Here is a 12,882-nt window from a genome sequence, read left to right as displayed (position 1 = left end):
GGTCCCAGACCTTCCACTCAGCCCTCTCTCTCTGGAGACCGAGTGGTGTTCACCTTTTGCTTCCAAGCTAAAACTGGAGGACTGTCCCTGGTCCCAGGGGTATAGTGGTGGTGTTACAAATCAGGGATTAATGAGTTGTCACTGGCTGTCCTGTTGCACTCCCAGGTCTGCTCCCCACACATCCCTACCTGCCCTGATCTGGAGGGAGGTGACAGGTGGCTTCCATGGGGTCACCTGGATATGCCTGCAGGAGCTGGGAGCGGGGCCCTGGAGAGCTTGGTTCCGGCTCACACGCCCTGCCTGTTGGGCCTTCCCACCAGCCTTCAGTTGTGCTGACACATGCCCTGGCACCCTTTGAAGCCTGGGTGGTGACAGACCCCCCAGTGTTCCCGAGGCACCGCATCCTCCCTTTAGCCGTCACTGCCTTCAGCTTAGTGAGCGCCCCCTTGCCAGCTCTGCTCACGTGATCCAAACCCGATAAGGCCCTGATCTCCCATGACAGTGCAGGCACAGGTCCTGTACTTAGGGCTTGGGGGTCCAGCAGGGAGGCCGAGACCACAGTGGTTACAGAGGGTGGAAGGACCTGTCTGCCAGGTGAGAGGTTGCAGCCACCTGCGGGGAGGCCAGTCTGGAAGGAGTGGGGCAAGGAGATTTCTGCACAAGGGAGAAGGGCCGGTGGGGGTGGACGGGGTGGGGGAGCCAGGATACAGGGTCTGACAAAGGGATGGGCTTGTGCAGAAAGGTTCCCCACTGGCCCACTGTTTGCCCAGTGTGGCCCTGCCTGTGACTGCAGAGGGACGGGCGTCGTGGGGCTCGGCAGGAACGGGACATGTCTTGGGTGGGTCTGAGTTCCTGTCGTCTTGGTGACCAAGCACGGTCCGGCAGCCTGTGCACCTGTAGTCACCCTCCTTAACCTAGCTGCTTTTCTTTTAGCTGTGGTTGTTTTAAAATCAACCGACCAATGCTTCTGTCTGAAGGTCAGATTCAGACCCTGGCCCCCTTGGCCTGAGGAACAACCCAGCTGCTGGCTCGCTGGGCAGCAGTTTGCTTTCAGAGCCCTGGAACGTGGCGGTCGGAGGGTGGATGTGCTTTCCTCTGTCGATCCCAGACGTGGAGAATGATATCGGGGCACACAGGAGCAGTGGTCGCCAAGGAGCATTGCACTCCTGCGGCCACTTTGGGCAGCTCAGAAGTGGCACAGAATGGAGAGTGCTACCTGCCTGGAAGGTCTGCTTGCCGGTGCTTCAACCCAAGGCGTCCAGAGAGGCGCCCACATGGTTTTAACTGAGCACACGTATAGGTGCTGGGCCCTGGAGGCGAAATGTGGAGTGTAGGAGGTGGCTCTGCCCTGGGGGAGGCGACACAGGAAATACGTGATTCCGCCATTGCGTCTAATTCCAACCAAAGAGAGGCGAAAGTTCTGAAAGGAGAACAGGGTGATCTGAGAACATGGCCAGGCTCGGCCAGGGAACTCTGCTCGGAGGAAAAGCCTCTCCCCGTTGTCTCCCCGTCCTGTGGGCACCATCTGTGATGCCCACACTGCCTTGCCGATCTCAGCTCCAACTTCCTTCTCTGAAAATGATAAAATAACCCTCTTTGTAGTTAGATGCTTGCAGGAGTCATTCTACCTACTTGCATTTGAAATTTATTGCCAGCATACACCTTAAAAATTTCATGGAACAAATCAAGTTTATATTAACAATATACTTCAGTAATTTATACTTATTTTGCCTGAGACTTTAGGATTCCCTCATCTTTTCATCTCAGTGCTGTTTTGAATTGCTTCTTTTCTTCTGTTATCCCTTTGGTTTCTTCTGGCCTGTTTGTCATCCCCTTGGAAGACAAACTCTGCTTTTGATTAGGATTGCAAAAACGTGCAGGGAAAGGAACAAATAAAATAGGTTGAGTGATAAGATTCTTTTTTTCCTACCCACTGTCACTGTTACAATAGTGCTTGTTCAGTTAATGTTTAAATCATTTGAGATGGCTCATTTGTCATTTGTGAGCCGTAAGGACATTTCCCACTAACATAAGTCATCTCTAGATTAAATGTTAATACTTTGTCTGTTAATTAAACCTCTCGCTATGAAATAATGAAATACAGTCTTCCCCCGGTATACAAGGGGTATTGGCCCCAGGACTGCCCTCCTATACCCGAATCTTCGCATACTCAAGTCCCACAGTTGGCCCTGTGGAACCTGTGTGTACAGAATGTTGGACCTCTGTATACATGGGTTTTGCATTCTGCAAATGCTATATTTTTGATTCTTGTTTGGTTGAAAAAATTTGCATGTAAGTGGGCTTGTGCACTTGTGCAAATCCATGTTGTTCAAGAGCCAATTATACCACCTCCCTAGTAGGGTGTGCAAATGAGGTAGGTGCACGTGAGTCTCTGTGGGCCTGGTAACCAGTGGTGAAAAAACGGCCTCCCAAAGATGTCCAAGGCCTAAGCCCCGGAACCGGTGAATGTGTTACCCTGTGTGGCAGAGGACAGTGAGGTAGCAGATGGAATTAAGATTGCTAATCAGCTCACGTGAAAACAGGGAGATTACCTTTTCAGCAAATGGTGCTGGGGAAACTGGATGTCCACATAAGAGTGAAGTTGACCCCTTACGTTTTACCGTATAGAAAAATGAATTCAAAGTGGATTGAAGACCTAAATCTATAAAACTCTTAGAAGAAAACAGGGGAAAAGCTTCGTGACATTGTATTTGGCAGTTTTTTCTTAGATAAGAAAAAGCACAGGCAACAAAAGTAAAAATAGGTAAACTGGACTTCATCAAAATGAAAAACTTCTGGGCATCAAAGGACATAATTAATGGTGAAAAGGCAACCTATAGAATGGAAGCAGCTATTTGCGAATTATATCTCTGATAAGGGGCTAATATCTAGAATATATAAAGAACTCATACAACTCAACAACAACAACAGAACCAAACAATTCAAAAGCAGACAAAGAAAGGACTTGAGTAGACACTTCTCCAAGAAGATGTGCGTGTGGGCAAGCGGTGGGTGAGAGGATGCCCACGTCACTAGTCGCTAGGGAAATGCAAGTCAGACCACATCCGTACAAGTGAACAGCCAGATGGAGAAAAGTAAAATGGCACAAGAAAACAGAAACAAAGCAAAAATCACTACTGTGAAGAAAACGAGCGAGGATGTGGAGAAATTGCAACCCTCACGCACTGTTGGTGGGAATGCAAAAAGATGCGGTTGCTGGGGAGAACAGTTTGGCAATTTCTAAAAACATAAAAAATAGAATTGCCACGATCCATCCATACCACTTCCAGGGCTGTACTCCAGATAATTGAAAGCAAGGTCTCAAAGATACTTGTACCCATGTTCATAGCTGCGTTATTCCCAGTAGCCCACAGGGGGAAGTAACCCAACAGTCCCTCAGTGGGTGAATGGATAACAAGATGTGGTATACATGATTCAGCCTTTTCTTTTTTTAAATCTTTTTTTGAGACAGAGTCTCATTCTCTCACCCAGGCTGCTGGTGCAGTTGCCCCTCATCATAGCTCACTATAACCTCAAACTCCTGGGCTCCAGCAAGCTTCTGCCTCAGCCTCCTGAGTAACTGGGACTATAGGCGCGTACCGCTGTGCCTGGATAACTTTTTCTACTTTTTGTACAGATGTGGTCTGGCTATGTTGCTCACGTTGGTCTCGAACTCCTGGCCTCAAGAAATCCTCCCATCTTGGCCTCCCAAAGTACTAGGATTACAGGTGTGAGCCACCACGCCCGGCCTGATTCAGCCTTAAAAAGAAGGAAATTGTGACCCATGCTGTTAATATAACATGGATGAACCTTGAGGACACTATGTCGAGTGAAAAGTCAGTCACAAAGAGACAAATACTGCATGATTCCACTTACGCAGGGTCCCTACAGTAGTCGAATCCATAGAGACAGAAAGTAGAATGGTGGGCGCCAGTGGCTGGGGGAGGGGAAGTGGGGAGTCAGTGTTTAACGGGGACGGAGCTTCAGCTGGGGAAGCTGTCTCAGTCCATTCGCGTTGCTAGAAAGGAATCCGGGAGCTGGGTAATTTGCGAAATTACGGTTCTCTAATTCTGGGGTCCGTGGGGTGGCAGCCCTGCCCTAAGGCTCCACGAGGCGGTGCCCCAGTGGGGACTCCACAGGGGCTCCAACCCCACGTTTCCACCTCGCACTTCCTTAGCGGAGTTTCTCCGCAGAAGTGCGGCCAGCATGTGCTGAGATCCATGGCAAGAAAGGAAGCAAGAGGGGGAGAGGGGAGGTGCCAACTGTGTAGCCACCAGCTCTTCAGGGAGCTAATAGAACTCACTCCCACAGCCCTGTCCTCAGGGCATTAATTATTCATGTGGGACTGGGATCCGCCCCCAGGACCTAAACACTTCCCATTAGGCCCCACCTCCAACATTGGGGATCAAATTTCAACATGAGGTTTGCATGGTCAAATGTCCGAACTATGGCTTTGCACCCCTGGGCCCCTAAGCCTCCTGTCCTCACAAAATACAATCATCCCATCTCAATAGTCCCCAGATGCCTTAACTTGCTCCAGCATCCACTCAAAAGTCCACACTTCTCATCTGAGACTCAAGGCAACTTCCTTACTGCTGTGAGCCTCATTTGCTTCCAAGATACAATGGTGGAACAGACATCGGGTCAACATTCCCATTCCAAAAGGGAAAACTTGGCCAAAAGAAAGGGGTAATGGGCCCCACACAACTCTGAAACCCAGCAGGACAGACGTTTAATCTTAAAGCTCTAAAATGATCTTAGATTCCATGTCCCGCATTCTGGGCACAGTGGTGGGAGGATGGGCTCCCAAGGCCTTGGGCTGCACCATCTGCGTGGCTTTGCTGAGCACAGCCCATGTGGCTGCTCTCAGGGTCGGGGGTCGGTGCCTGCAGCTTTTCCAGGCTGGGGTTGCACACTGCTGGTGGCTCTGCAATTCTGGTATCTGCGGGGTGGCAGCCCTGCCCTAAGGCTCCACCAGGCAGTGCCCGAGTGGAGTCTCCGCAGGGGCTCCAACCGTACATTTCCACCCCGCACTTCCTTGGCAGTGTCTCCGTGGGGGCACCGCCCGGGCACCCGGGCTTTCTGATACATCCTCTGAAATCCAGGCGGAAGCTGCCAAGCCTCCACCACTCTTGCATTCTGCACACCTGCGGACTTAATATCAAGTGGCAGCCACCAAAGAGCAGTGGCCCAAGTCACACTGGGGCCCTTGGAGCCATGGCTGGCGCCTGAGCAGCAGGGAGGTGAGGAGTGCATCCTGAGGCGGCCCTGCGCAGGGGCACCCCAGACCCCGAAACCATTCTGTTCTCCTAGGCATCCTCCTAGGTCTCTGGGCCACCTCAAAGGTTTCCGAAATGCCTTTGGGGACCCTTTTCCCATCGCTCTGTGGGCACCTGGCTCCCTTTTATCCGAGCTAATCGCTAGCGGCCAAAGCGAGTGGTTGCTGCGCAGCCCCCTGGGATTCCCCTCTTGGAAACCGCATGGCCAGACTGCAAAGTTTCCAATTTTTTTTTTTAATTAAAAATTTTTTTTCCATGTTATGGCTCCCTCCTCAATTTCCTTCATACGAGTTCCCAAATGTCTATGCTCTGCTTCCCTTTTAATTCTAAGTCCTACCTTTAGATCGCTCCTTGGCTGCCGCATTTGATCACAGGCTGTCAGAAGCAGCCATGCCACTTCTCGAGTGCTTTGCTGCTTAGAAACTTTTTCCGCCGGATACTCCAGGCCGTCCGTCACTCGTAGGTCCCTCCTACCTTCCACAAAGCCCTGGGCCCCGACACAGTGCCGCCAGGTAAGTGCCCAGTAAGTTCTTCCTTTCCCTCTGAGACCTTGGCAGCCTCCACTGTCCTGTCTGTAGCAGCACTTTGGTCACAACCCTTAACCGACTTCTAAGAAGTTCCAGACTTTCCCTCATCTTCCTGTCTTCTTCTAAGCCTCCCAACTCTCCCAGCCTCTGCCTACCACCCAGTCCCAAAGCTGTTTTCTTTCACATTTTGTGAACAAAAATAAAATTCTAAGCCCCGCGCTGACTGAATGGACCCCCTCTTGGCCAAGGGGACCCCAGAAAAACCTTAAAACTGAGTCCCTGGCCATGCAGGGAAGGGAGGTTGGATACACCTTGGAAAATAAGGTAAATTATTAACAGGACCTAAGGCCATGCAAGGCAAAGGCCAGATCATCCACAAGCCATCAGTTTGCTTAACAGATCACTTGAGCCAGTATGTTCTGGCTTGTCTTTAATTAACAGAATTAATTCTTTTTTTTGAGACAGAGTCTCACTCTGTTGTCCGGGCTAGAGTGCCGTGGCTTCAGCCTAGTTCACAGCAACCTCAAACTCTGGGGCTCAGGCGATCCTCCTGCCTCAGCCTCCCAGAATGCCAGGATTACAGGCCTGAGCCACCACTCCTGGCCTAGGGAGATTGCTTTTAATTATCTGAATGAGCCCACTGTAATCGCAAGGGTCCTTAAAAGTGGGAGAGCAAGGTAGAAGAGGTCAGAGTGACAGGGTGACAGAGTGACATGACCCACCTTTGCTAGCCTAGAATGCAGCATTTCCCGGAAACCACTTCTCTTTCACTCAGTGGTTTCTGACCTGCAGACAAATGTAGGGACCGTCCCTGGGAAAAAATTGGCTTAAGCCCAGAGTCAGCGAAACTGGATGTGCTCTCCTTGGGGCCAGAGGACAATAGGTCCGCACACGGCCTATTGACCAAACAGAACTATTCCTCATGACGGACAGCTTTATGACAGATAACCAAGCGCCCTGGGGTCTTGCAAACAAGCCAAGGTGACTCATTGTCATGAGATAAAGAAGTTAAGATGCAAACATCTGCTTCCCTTGAATGGTCGTCTGGAAAGAATGACAATGTGTTTTCCTCAAGGCGCCCAAGGTAGTCATGTACCAGGAAGTAGCTGCCGGACATAGAAAAAGTATATCATAAAGCGACTGGTGGAATCGACCGCTGCAGTCTTGTACGTCTTGTGTGTGTCTGTGTGTTTCTTTCTGTGTCCATCGCCTGTTCTGCAATCGGGCCGCAATAGACAAAGGTCTGAGTTCCTTCACTGATGGGATTTAAATGGGTTTATGACCCAGGCTTGCCCAGCCATGCTGTCCTATGGGCACGTCTCTGTGGGTATGTTGGGCAGTATAATGGCCCCAAAGATGGTCACATCCCAGTCCTCAGAAGCTGTGAGTGTGCCACCCTACATGGCCGAGGGGAATTAGGTCACAGAGGGAATTAGGTTGTTATCTGCTGACTTTAAGATGGGGAGAGGCTGGGTGCAATGGCTCACACCTGTAATGCCAACACTTTGGGAGGCCAAGGCTGGGAGTTCGAGACCAGCCTGGGCAACATAGCGAGACTCTGTATAAATAAAGTTAGCCAGGCATGGTGGTGCACACTGGTAGTCCCAGCGACTTGGGAGGCTGAGGTGGGAGGATCACTTGAGCCCAAGAATTGGAGGCTACAGTGAGCTATGATGAGGTCACTGTACTCCAGCCTGCTGGAGCAGGAAGCAGATTCTCCCCAGAGCCTCCAGAAAGAATCAGCCCTGTGGACACCCTGATTTTAGCCCAGCCAGACCCGCATCACGACAGAACTGTAGGACGATGCATTTGTGCTGTCGTAGGCCACTGAGCCCAGTCCTCCCGGCAGCGCTGGGTCAGCGTGGTGTGGACTTTGCCTGTGTGTTTTGACAACAAGGTCCTGATTTTCTCTCCTCCTCCCCTGCAAGGTCGGTGCTGGGCGCCCAGAAGGTGCTCGCTGAGCGACCTGCAGCTGAGTTAGTGAAGGAACGCGGGGCAAGCCAGGTGGTGGCATTAGTGTGATATGTGTCTCTTAAAATCGGAGTTCTGTGCCTCTTGGTTGAGTGACTTTGGGAGCCTAGGTCCTGACCTCTATCCCCCTTGGGGTGGGCCAGCATCCCATCTGCTTGCCAGAGCAGAGAACCATGAACAGGGTTTGGTTTCAGGAAAGATGACCAAGGGACTTGGCCCAGGAGTTGGCCTGGGTTCAGACTCTCGCCCCGCCCTTCCTGCTCTGTGACCCTGAGCACCTGATTTGGTCCTTGAGCCTTTTACGTTTGGGTGGACACTGACAGCTGCCTCCGTGGGACAGCCAGCTTGCCTGCCTTCTGCACCAGGTTAGCATGTGTGTTAGCGGGTTAAAAAAATCTTTGCCAGATTGAGATGGTGTCACATATTTTTAATGATAAATGAGAGCAGCAGCTTTGCATTTGTTTAGGAACAATGTATATTTCTCTGTGAGCTATTACAGTTTCTTGTGTTTCCTCTATTTTTCTATTTGTCTTTTTACTTTGTTTATGGTGGGATATTTTTCCCTGCAGAATTTTAGAATTTTGATGTGGTTTAATTAATCTTTCTCTTTCTGGTTTGTTTCCTGGGAATGGCCTTCCCTATTCGGAGATCTTTAAAAAAGTCCCCCTGTAGCTCCTTACATTGTACTTTGTTTTCATTTGTCTGGATTTATTCTGAGACAAACTGGCCTCAAACCGTCTCTCTAGGCACTGTTTGCTGGACAACTTGTCTTCTCACTATTGATTTGAAATGTCACCTTTGTCATGTACTAAATTTCCATGCATATTTGTGGCTGTTCCTGAACATTCTATCTTGTCCCATTGATCAGTCTGTCTGGTCATGCACCGGTACTGCACAGATTTAATTATTGTGTGTCTTTCTTTTTTAAGCGTGAAATGAAGTTTATCGAGGAAGGACAAGGCAGGTTTGCCGCAGGAAGATGAACGGAGTAGCAGAAGGTCTCCGATTACGGTCTGGGGTCCTGTTGTATACTCTCTGGATTGGGCCCTCCTTGTGGTTCAGATGTCACCAGGGAACCACTTTGATGGACAGTTAACGACGTGATAATTAGTGTTAGGTTACTCTAGGTCACTTTCCAAATCCCGTTGTGCCGGGCTGCAGGCTGGGGGATTCCTTGCGTTCTTCTGCAGATTAGCAGGGGTTTCTCCTTCTTCCCAGGTGGGGCAATTGCTCGAGGCAGCACCAAGGCAAGGCACCCACTTTTGTCCCTAGGAGAGTCTCGGAGGTCCCTTGCTGTCTATCTGACATTCCTACTCTCTATTCTAGAGGCCCAAATCACTGGGGAGGGGCATCGACTCATCTGGCTGCTTCCTGCTGCATGGGGGTGATGATCTTATTAGAGTGGCCTCGTGCGGGTTCTCCAGGGGTCTCTCCAGGGGACCTCAGTATATGTTCTCAGCAGGTTGTTGTAGTTAGAGTTGTGAGGAGGAGGTAGGGGCCGGGGCTGGCAGAGAATGTAGGACCATTTGATGGCCTCTAGGTGGCGTGAAATACATTTAGTTAGAAATTTTATGAGGATCGGACCCAATATTGGAATTCCCAGGACGCAAAGTAATGGGGTGACCAAGGGAACTACCAGGGACTTCTACGAGGGCCTAGAGGTCTGGCCTCGCACCTGGAGATTGGAGGCGGACTCTGGAATGGCACTGAGGTTGTCCTGAACCTGTCCTGGCTTGTTAACAGAAAAGAGTGGACGGGCGTATCCAGCAGGTTTGGTTGAGCCTTAGGGTACGTGCAGTCTGGTTTGCCAGTGAAAAAGGTGTCTCCCCCACGGGTAAACAGTTTGTGCTACTTACCTGAAGGAGCCACAGCAGGAGGAGTCCACTGGAACAGGTACTGGAGATCCTCCGAAGGAGGACACGGGTATTTGCCTCTGGTGTTGGCATCCTCATCTGTGGGGCCGGATGAGTTTCATTTTGGTCCTTACACGGCTCACCCACGAATGATGGATCCAAGTAGGTATCCCTGGGACCTGTTTGATGGCACCAGTGACCAGGCGCCTCGGGTGGCCTTTCCTTGTTGGGGCAGTCTTTGGCCCAGTGCCCTTCCCGTGGGCAGATGCGGCACTGGAGGTCCCCTCCTTTGGTGGAGGCTTTGGCCATTGGTCCAAACGTGGCGTGAGCTCTGCCATTAACCAGGCCTGCCCAGCCTCCGTCCTCCGCTCCATCTCCCGAGCCTGAGACTCCAGCTCAGAAGTTCTGTTACAGAGAACAGGATTAGCAGCAGCCACCCTGTCATTCAGGGAGGTGGTAGGTCCTGGACAAATTTCTGGAGTTTTTCCTAATACCTGGTGCTGCTTGGGCCAAGAATTTGTCTTTTAATACCACCCGTCCCTCATGGGAGTTCAGACCGAGAGTGGCATCTCTGTGTTGCCTCCCGGAGCGGGTCCAGGCTGGCCGGGGGCTTTCCTCGGGCCCCTGGGCTGCGGCGGAGACCTTGGAATGACTGACCGCCTTTTGCTGGCGGCCTCGAGGCCCGCCTGGACGCACACTGGGAAGTGTTCTCTCGCCCACCTCTCTTCTGAGGGTTCATCATCTCCCCCTGCGTCAGGCACAGGCACCGCTGTTTCACCCACTGGACAGCTAGGATCTGAAAGGTGTAACCGGTGGCAAAGGTTTGCGCTTCCGATAATGCCCAGATCCTGTTTTATTTGTTTTAACTCTGCTAATCTAAAGGGCTTATGGGCCAGGGTTGGTCCGAACTCCCCCACTGCTTCCACCAAGGGCAGGAGCCGAGCTGCCTTCCCGGGTGGAGGTAGACGGCACCGCCTCCCCCTTGGTCGGCCGTAGGCGGGAACCCGAGGATCTCCCAACATCTGGGCTCTGAACACCCCTGGCACCGCCGAGGATTTTCTCGTAAGTAAAAGAAAGCCCGTGCATATGCTATTTTGGCCCATTCTCCTTCCCTTTTGCAAAAGAGCTCCAGTTGTAAGCCGGCGGGGGATCGAGAGTGGCGGCCACTGTTCCCCGCTGTCCAGTGTGTCCTGCGGCCGGGTGGCCGTGCAGGAGAAGATGACACGCTTCTCCCTCTGGGCGTGTGGCACCGGCGATTGGGGGCGGCCGCGGTGGGAAGGCGCTTCCTGGGACGGCGCGGAGCGGCAGCTTGGAGGTGAAGGAGGAAGGCGGACAAAGGCGGGGAGGAAACACGGCTCGGCCTTAACACGGGGAGGGCCGTGGGCGCCCCGTCACGCCGGAAGGAAAAGTGTGCTTTCAGAAGCCCGGAAGCACTAAGGGGTTACACGCAGCGCCCGCGTCCCTGAAGAGGAACAAAATGAAAGACTTCTGCCCCCCCGCGAGGGACGTGTCCCCAAACTCCGCTTCACACACCTGGGTTTGGCCGGGAGCGCAGCGTGCGGTCTGGGAAGTGGCGAGGCCGCAAGGCGGGCTCCTGGGCTCCTGGACGGTGGTCCACGTCACCGCTCCAAAATGTCGCTCGGCCGTCCCGTCTGCTCTGCTCTCTCCTCGGTTCTCGGAACACGGACAGGCCCCGCCGTCGTACCGAAAGGGCCTGCAGTGCGGCTTTTCACAGATGTAACTTACATATGATGACATAAACTCATTTTATTTTTTACTACTTCTTCTCCTTTTTTTTTTTCATGCAGAGAATCAGGAAGTCCCCCAAACCAGAATAGATGCAGAGTGACTCTGTGTTTGTTACCATTTTTGAATGAACTTATTTAATATTATGCGAGCGATATGAGTTCATTTCAAAAGCAATTCGAAGAGTACAGAAACATCCAATGTGAAAAGTAAAACCTTCTCCCTCTCTTTTCTCCCCCTCCCTAGAGACAACTTTGTCAATAATTTATGGGATGATTTTACAGAAATTTTCTCAGTGTGTACGAATGCGTATGTATAATGTGCAAATCCTTTTTTGTATATACCAGGGGGTCATACTGTACTTCACCTCGTGCAGCGTGATTTTTCAACGTGATATATTTGTCCATCTTTCTCTGCCTCATTCTTTTTGTCCTCTTTAATAGAGTTTCATTTGTGTGTGTGAAAGTTAATTTAGCCCCATCGATAGACATCGGTTGGCTCTCCCTGCCTTTCTGCGACCATGGTGCTGTCCTGTGCCTCACTGTACACTTGTGCGTCTTTGTCTACAGGGTGAATATTCAGAAATGGGATTGCCCAGTGTGACAGACGGCTGGTCCCCAGTATCCCTTCCCTGCTTCCTTCCTAAGAGCCTGCTTTTCTTCGGAGTTGCAACTAGTTAAAAGACTACATTTTTCTGTCACTTGTCATCAGATGTGGCTATGTGACTGACTATTCTGGAAACAAAATTTAGTGTTCAGGATTTCTGAGAATGGTGCTTACAAGGAAGACAGCTCGAGTATCCTTTGACCTTGCCAGTCGTCCCATTCCTCCTCTTTATTGTTTGGAATGTGGGTGTGATGCCTGCAGCTCTGCCAGCCATTTTAGACAATGAGGCAGCCTCTGAGAATGATGGTGCAGACAGATAGAGCCTGGGTTTGTGATGACAGCATGGAGCTGCCACAATCATCTTGTCTGCTTTAGGATTTTTTTTTTTTTAATGAGTCAGAAAAATAAACTTTTATTCTGTCTGAAGCATTGTTATTTTCAGTCTGTGCTATGAATGCAAACACAATTCCCAACTGATTCACTGGGTCAATAAATACAAAATTTCCCTCTCAATTTGCTTGCACTAGCTTATACACAAGGGTATGTTTCTTTTTACTTCTGCTAAATTCAAAGATTATAAAAAATTTAAATCTTTGATAATCTAAGGGGTGAAAATGTATATTATTTTTGTTGCTTATGTTTAATTTGACTTCCAGTGAATAGCCCCTTCTTTTGTTCCTTTCTCTCTTTTTAATTTTCTGTTTGCTTCCTTTCTTACAAATACACAAGTTATTCCTTATAGGTTCTTGGTAAAAATTCAAACAGGAACTTTCAATTCTTGAAATATTTGGAACTAGACATTATGAAAACCCTCTTGCCATAAAACACTAAAAATCATAGATAAATTGTAATAAGCATCTTTTAAATGTAGAGTTGAGTCCAGGCACAGTGGCTCATGCC

Source organism: Propithecus coquereli, unplaced genomic scaffold, assembly GCF_000956105.1.
Source record: "Propithecus coquereli isolate 6110/MARCELLA unplaced genomic scaffold, Pcoq_1.0 Scaffold120, whole genome shotgun sequence".
Lineage (NCBI taxonomy): Eukaryota > Metazoa > Chordata > Mammalia > Primates > Indriidae > Propithecus > Propithecus coquereli.
The sequence above is the reverse complement of the archived record's forward strand: the minus strand, read 5'-3'. Positions refer to the sequence as shown.